The sequence below is a fragment of the Octodon degus genome, unplaced genomic scaffold, assembly GCF_000260255.1.
Source record: "Octodon degus isolate 3935 unplaced genomic scaffold, OctDeg1.0 scaffold00292, whole genome shotgun sequence".
Taxonomy (NCBI): domain Eukaryota; kingdom Metazoa; phylum Chordata; class Mammalia; order Rodentia; family Octodontidae; genus Octodon; species Octodon degus.
Genome location: NW_004524868.1, coordinates 1,939,500 through 1,947,505, shown reverse-complemented (window position 1 = coordinate 1,947,505; position 8,006 = coordinate 1,939,500). Strand labels below are relative to the sequence as shown.

At 37.8% G+C, this 8,006-nt stretch overlaps 1 pseudogene; it reads right to left on the bottom strand.

Moving 5' to 3' along the window:
- Positions 1-6,502: 6,502 nt before the first annotated feature.
- LOC101579828 lies at positions 6,503-8,006 on the bottom strand (annotated as a pseudogene).

The window sequence follows — 8,006 nt, the reverse complement described above, 5'->3', positions numbered from 1 at the left end:
TTGTGATACAAACACAGAACCAATTTTTCTTAGTAATTTTAAAGAATACAGTAATTATATAGAGTAATAATACATCACAACAGATATCTTGAATTTATCTATAATTTTGTATATTTGACTGTCTCCCAGGTATCCCCTCCAACATTTACTAACCACCATTCTACTCTGGGGTATGAGTTCAGCACATTTACATTCTTCATATAAGATCGTGTGTGACATGTCTTTCTGTGCAAAGCTTCTTTAATACTAGTCTTTCCCAGGATCATCCACATTGGCAAAAGTGACAAAATTTCCTTTATTTTAAAGGCTGAATAATATTCCATTGTATATTTGTCCTGCACTACGTTTATCCAATTATGAACACTGAGGTCATTCATATCTTGGTTACTGTGAATAGTGCTTTATGAATATGGGTGTGTAGCTATCACTTTGACATACTATTTTTTTCTTTATATTGTGAGCATGATTGTGATATAATAATTTAATTTCTTTTTTTCTATCTTTTTTTTTAAGTATGACTACTTATTGGGAAAAAGGAATGAGGAACAGGAATAACTCCTGAGAGCTAGGAGGGGTCCTGAAGAGGGTACTCAATTTATAGGTTTCCTTGGAAACTTCATAAATTTTTTTCTGTAACAGCTGTACTCATTTACATTACCAAGTAGAATATACAAAGGGATCTCTTTTTTTCTTTTTTTAAATAAATTTATTGAGAAATAAATAGCAATGAGACAGTTTCAAAACCAATTACTAGCACAGTTTCAATGATTAATACATTGCATATTGTTGTTAGTGTTTATTCATTGTAGAAGATGCAGACATGATATACTGTCTCAAACATTATTAGAACAAACCTCTCTATTCATTGTATTAAGAGACAGTAGCTGCATATCTATCCTAACTATTTTGAGTATTCAGATACAAAATGGTGGTTTATTTCTATCCTACTTTTTTGGTTTGTTTTGTCAGAGAAGGACATTCCATTGCCATTTAAACATGGTAGGTACATGAATTCAGCAAAATCTCCCAATATAGTGCAGTAGTCCATAATAGTAGTGGGTTTTCCGTAAGACTGGTAATGTCTGAAGTTGTTGTCTTGAGCCTTTTACAGCTCAGCATATTAATATAGCTTTACTTTTTATACTTCGTTTTCATATGTTCTACTGGATGGTGAAGACCAAGAAAGATCAAGATGTATATAAAAAGAAATGTAACTTTTGTGTCTGATAAGGTCAGTCATATCCCCTCAGGATTTCACCTGAAACCCTGTACCACAGTTTGTAGATCCTTAGTCAGTGTCAGCCATGTGGATGAGTCAAGGACATTGCTTGACCAATTTGCTCTCTGTGAAAGCCTGAGACAATGTTTTCTCTCCATGTGACTCCTTGGGCACACTCTACATCATTAATCACATTTCTCTCTGGCCCCAAAATCTCCTTGATGCAAATCTTTGGGACACAACTCAGTTACATGATGTTACAGTGTAGGTTCTCCTATGTTCCTAGTCTTCACTGTGGTTGTTCATTTGTATCCCCTTTTTTGTTTTGTTTTGTCAGAGATAGGTATCTCATTGTCATTTAAATATTGCAGGTGCTTGAATTCAGCAAAGTATTTCAATCTACTCCAGTAGTCCATAAGAGTGGTGGGTTTTCTGTAGGACTGCCAATGTTAGAAGTTGTTAACTTGAGCTTTTTATGACTCAGCATATTAATATGGCTTCAGTTTTGTACTTTGTTTTTATACTTTTCTGCTGGATGTTTAAGACCAAGATAAAGCAAAACCTATGTAACAAGAAATGTTGCTTTTGTTTCTGATAAGGACAGTCGAATCCCCTCAGGATTTAACTAGAAACTCTGTAGCACATTTTGTAGATCCTTTGTCAGTGTCAGCCATGTGGATGAGTCATGGCCATTGCTTGACCAATTTTCTCTCTGTGAATACCTGTAAGAATATTTTGTCTCCATGTGACTCTCCTCAGGCACACTTTATATCATCAACCACTTTCCTCTGTGGCATCATAATCTCCATGAGAATCTCTTTTTCTGATGTAAGCTGTTTTTCTAACATTTGTAGTATATTTTTATTACTCCCTTTTTAAATAGATAGCTTGTGTCATTGTAAATGTATTTTTTTTCTTTGTATTCTTAATTGGCTAAGAATAATAGAGACTTCTGGTTCTTGCAAATCAGAGAATTTTGGTGATCATCCCAACATGACCACAGTGACCTCTGGGTAAGTGGCTTTCTCCTCGTAACAGGACATGCTAATTCTATCTGGCACATTTCAGTTTCAGCTCTTCCATACATTTCCATTATCTGCCTGGTTGCTCTAGGGAAATGCATTTATTTGGGAATGAATCAGTCATAGTTATCGGCACATCTCATATTACTGCATGACTAAGTCTCTTGGTTGGTGCTTCTATAGACTCTCAGCCTATCCATTCACTTCAGAACTGTGGGCTCTGCTCCCAGTCAGCAGGATTTCCAGAACCTTGTAGGTCTCAATACTCTTCTGCAGCCCTCTCTTCCCTTTCAGATCAGAAATAGACACCATATCTCCCCCTCCTTATTCATGTGCTTACAATTTTGTCTTCTTGCCCAGAGTGTTTCCACTGTTATCTGACAAAGAAGCAGATATAAAGAAGCTGGGAATGTGCCTGTCATTTATGACCTTACTTACATATCTGTTAATTTTTTCTCTGAAGGATTATCAATTAACAAGTAAACGTACAAAACTAAACATGCTTGGTCTTATACTTTCTTGCTTCTTCATCACTGTGATAGTTTGATGTGAAGGTCTGCTACATCAGTAATAATGAGGCCAGCAGAATGGAAGGGAAAGAAATTTTGCACTATCATTGTAGTTTATTCTTGACTTATTGTTATTGCAATGGTATGCAATAGTGCAGACAAAGATTTCTAATGCAAGATTATACAATAAAGAGAGTAACAGTTTACACTGGCCACTTTAGAATTCACAGATGGAGTGGAGCTTGCCTACTTGGTTGCTTTCCACAGAGTTCTTTAAAAATTCCTAAGTGTGCTTCCACAAAAATATATTTTCTATTCATTTTTCTAGTAAACTTGTGTTTAAATGGGCCCCCATTAAATTTTATTTATATTTTGACAAGTATACAGGTAATTTTTTTGTGAACATCCTTGTGTCATATTAAATACATCCATGTTTTCACACTGAGGCCTAAGGCTCTTCAATGGCTTCTTAGATGCATCCCAAATTCAGAGCAGAGAGCTGGCAGATTTTCTCTGTCTACCACCACATGTCTGAAATTCCTAATGCTTTGAGTTGCAGCACTATCTAATAGATAAGAAAAATTGCCATGTAATAACATAAGGATGAGAAATTACAGCATTCTGGATTTCACTGCAAAATTAAATAATCCTCCTTAACCCATGGCTTAGGGCCAGCATCCGTGCTTGTTCCTCTCTGGTTCTTCAGGCTCTGGATGCCCTGCATTGCCCAGGACCCTTTTGTTTCTACACTGCTGCAGGAAGCTGCTTGTAGGTCCACCTTCTTCCTCCTTTTCATCTCTGTCTCCTCGCACAGGGTCCCATTTGCTCCTGAGGTATTAGGAGTCAGTCAGCCTTTTCTCGCAGGTCATTGCTAGAGTCTGTGCCATGGGGACTCAGAAGCAGATTCCATGAAATGAAGCCCCCAGCAGCAGCCACTTCCTCCAATACCATGTGTCCTTTTTGTCCTTTTATCCAGTACAGCATCATCCTGTATATCTAAGCAAGATGAAGCTGTGTATTGCTGAGCAATTGGTGTGTTTTATCCATTCTTCACAATTGAGCCTTCACAGACTTGTCCTAAAAGGATAAGCAAAACAAAATAAAGTTGAGCAGCTGAAAAATAATCTAAAGCACAAAGTATTGATAAAAAAAAATGCTAGGGCTCCTAAGAGGCTCCCAGCCCTTCAAGCATACACATTGCAAGGAGATTGGAAGTGAAGTTCAATTTCTGCATTCCCTGAAATGACTTCTCTATCAATGGTCTATTCAGGTTCCTGGTTACCAATGTTTCTTTTCCAACATGTTCACAGACCTATTTCTTTAGTAATCAGTTTATGGGATAGAGGAAGGTAACATTTCATATAAACCTTAAAGGACAAAATCACAGGGAGAAGATGATGGAGAGAATGTTTTAGATTAGATAATAAATTGAGTGACATCAACGTGGAATAGAAGTCATAATTTTGATATATCCAAGCCTTTATTTCTCATTTAGACCACAACACAAATGTGGGGACTGTGAGTACATGAGTGAAGAGATTGAGCAGCACACATTTGATAGGACTGTCAAAAGCTCCCTTTAAACTTTATGCATGATGTAAGAACTGAGACACAATCTGAAATTTACCTACAAATATTTGAAGAATATCACCAATTAAATATTATCTTGAGGTTTTCCTATGATTACTTCCTAAAGTCGTAATGAAATTTACAATGAGAAAATTTACATAGAAACTCCTTAAGAGAAGAGAGAGTAAATTAAAAGACATTTAAGATTTCTTGAAAACATGTGGTGACATTCAATCATATATCTCATCTTTTATAAGTATATCTGTTCATCTGAGAAGCAGATTTGATAATAAAAATAGATTATGCATCCATCATTGTTAATAAGCTACTCTTTTTAATTAATTTTATTGAGAAAGAAATAGCGATGAGATAGTTTTAAGACTGATTAGTAGGACAGTTTCAATGACTAATAAATAATGTATTGTTGTCTGTGGATATTCACAGTACAAGTTATTAACATGATATCCTGTCCAGACACTATTAGTACAAATATTTCTTCTCATTGAATTAAGAGAAAGTAGCTTTATATCTATCCTGTATTGTATATAGAGGTACAAAATTCTCCTTCATTTGTATCCTGTTTTTTGTTTAGTTTGGTTGGGATTAGTATTCCATTGTCATTTAAATAATGCAGATGCATGAATTCAACAAAATAATCAAATATAGTACAGTAGTCCATAATAGTAGTGGTATATTCATAGGATTGAGCTACTCTTGTTTTGAAAATGTGTAGCATATACATTACTATATTATTGTGTTTCTGTCTTTGTTTTGTTTTCTCTTGCTTTTGTGTTTACTCTTCAAAACAAAAGAAAATTATAGAAAAATAAAGATTTTTCCATTTAAGGAATGACTTCTCTTTGCTAAGCTTTTTTCCTCGAGTTGAATTTGTTTCTTGAAATAAGTCAGACCTACATGTACATACATTGTATTGTTTCCTTAGTGTGAGAATCTCAAAGAGAAAATAAAATGTGAAGGATATAATAGATACTGGGAAAAGGGAATAAACCTGTTCAAAGGGAAGGAATCACTGAGTTGAGCAGAAAAACAGGAGATGGAGGCGGGAAAGAGATATATTTATATATGTAAGCAGAATGGTTTGGACAACTGTACTGTAGATTTCTGCAAGTCTACGGGAAGTAGCTATTAATGCTTAAGTTGTTTTGTTTCTCTCTCTTTTACAGTTCTTTGTTCTTTTCATAATCTCCTGTATTTTTTGTTCTTCCAATTTTGCACACATATATCTGATAATATGAACAACTAATTTGCAGACAATACTAACCATTACTAGAAATACTTTGAAATGCATATTATCTTGTTGAGTGAAATTATGTACCATTTGCAATTTTTTTATACTTTCAGCAAGCACAAATATATTTGTTTTTTCTTTAGAATTTGCCTCACAAAAATATTTGTATCAAAATAAATTAGCAGATATTAGGAGGTAATAAAGGAGGTAATAATTTACGTGAGAAGATCCTACAAATTTAATAAAACCTAAGAATAGGCTTTCGATACAGTACCATCCATCCCTTCACCTATTTGGCATGGAACTTGGTAGCAGCACAGTTGTTTAGTTTACAGAAGTAACAGCTTTATCCAAGGTCTCACCGATGTCCCTGCATGCTGGAGCAGCTCACTGCAGGTACTGGACACTGGCGCCTGAACTACCCAGAAGTGGTGAAACAAAACCAGGTCCTGGAGACTAAGGGCTGGCAGAGTTACAGGAATCAACTGTCATGTCTTTTTGACATTAACCCACTGGGAAGGAAGTCATTCATATGTGATATTGTTTTAATTTAATTGTATGTCAGCGTTTCAAATAATGCATTATGGAAACCTTCATGCTTTCCTAAAATTAATTTTTTTCAATGGTTGAAGCATTTTATTGGACCTTGGGCAACAGGCATGGCAGGAAGGCATCAGTTCCATCTGGAATGGAGCCCAGTGGAGGCCGTGTCTGGCCTGAGGAGGATTAGCTTAATTCCCCATGGCGTGCCATGGAGCTCTGTAGAAAGTGATGTACCTGGTCATCTGCCAATCATAATAAAAATAAAGTCTCCATTTTGAACCCTCTTCAGGTCTTCTTGTGGGAACAAAAGTGTGCAAAATTGTTTAAGCACAAATGCAGCTTTGGTCTCAAATAGTGTCAGTCCCACCTTCCTCTGATAAATTTGCTTGGCTCAGCAGATGCAGAGAGGATGGATTGTTCTTCTTCTACATTTCTTTCACAAGATCTTCTCTTTGGACATGCGCCTCTTCCCTGCTGACCACCAAACACAGCTTGATGACCCTCTCCTTGAGCTTCTGATCACAGATTATGGCCACCAGGGTGATGTGTGCTTCCTCACAGTACTGGAACTGGTTCAGTAACATTAGGTTCTTCTTATAGAACAGCGCAACCTTAATACCAGCATCCCACAGCTTTGAGGCAAACTTCAGTCTCTCTTCCAATAGCTTCTTCTGTGCAGATGTCACAAGGACCTGTGTTTCTGTGGTCCATACCTTCTCCTTTGAAACCTCTAGTATCTGCTCCACAATGGGGAAGATTTTCTCCACTCCAATACTGAGACCCACACTGTGCACATTGTGCCTTTTGGGGTCGAATGTGCCCACCAGCCTATCATATTACCCTCCAGCAGTCACACTGCCCATACCAAGGGGCTCTTCCCCTGCCTGGGCTGGGATCTATGGTAGCACAACTTCATAGATCACCCCTGCATGGTAGTCCAGACCTCGAGCAAGCCTCAGATGGAAAGAGAGCTTGTCGGCAATGCCAAACGAGGTCAGATATTCAAATAGCAGCTTCAGATCTCCCAGGACTTCCAAGGCTTGCTTGTTTTGGGAAGTTTAGGATCCTGGAGCAGGTGCTTCACCAGAGACACACTGCCATGCTGCTGGAGATAGTCCCCAATGCGGTCTGCCACCTCAGGTGCAAGGTCCTTCTCTCCCACTGTGTCATTCTTCACATCCTCTCAGGATAATTTGTCCAGTTTGTCCACAGAGGAACAGATGATACATAACTTGCTATCAGGACCACCACAAATAACTAACATGCCATCTAGGATGTGCTGGTCATTGACCTTGACCAGGAAATCTATCTGAAGTAAACTTGGGAGCTCACACATGATCTTCAAGCAGTCTGCATCAGGGATCATAGGATCAAATTGCCCAGCAATGTCAAAAATCACACTGGTAGAATTCCTGGGATTGGCTAGGTTATCCCGCCAATACATCTTTGCTCTATGGTAGCGTTTAATGTTGGTCAGTTTATTCATTGCTAAATACCGAGCAAAAAGTGAGGTCATAAGAAAGGAACAGGAACTCCCCACTCTTCAGGTCATAGATAAGCTTAGAGTCTTCTACATACTTTCTAGTCATGGTTTCCTTTAGTTCAAATGTGGGTATATCAATCACTTCTGCACCATTGCATTTGAAGCAGCAGATGATGACATCAAAGACCTTCTCCCTAACTGCCATTTGCTGGGGACTGTAGTCTCTTGTTCCCTTGGGTATTTTGAGCACAAACTTCTGTTTGCTTTCATCAGTGTCCAGCTGTGCCTTCAGTTTTAGGAGTTTTGCCACTTGATCTTTGATCTGCAGGGCGTCTGCCTTCTGTTGCTTGAGGCCCCACACAGGGTCTCCTTGAAGTCGCACCAGCTCCTCTAGTGCACCATGATTTGCCAT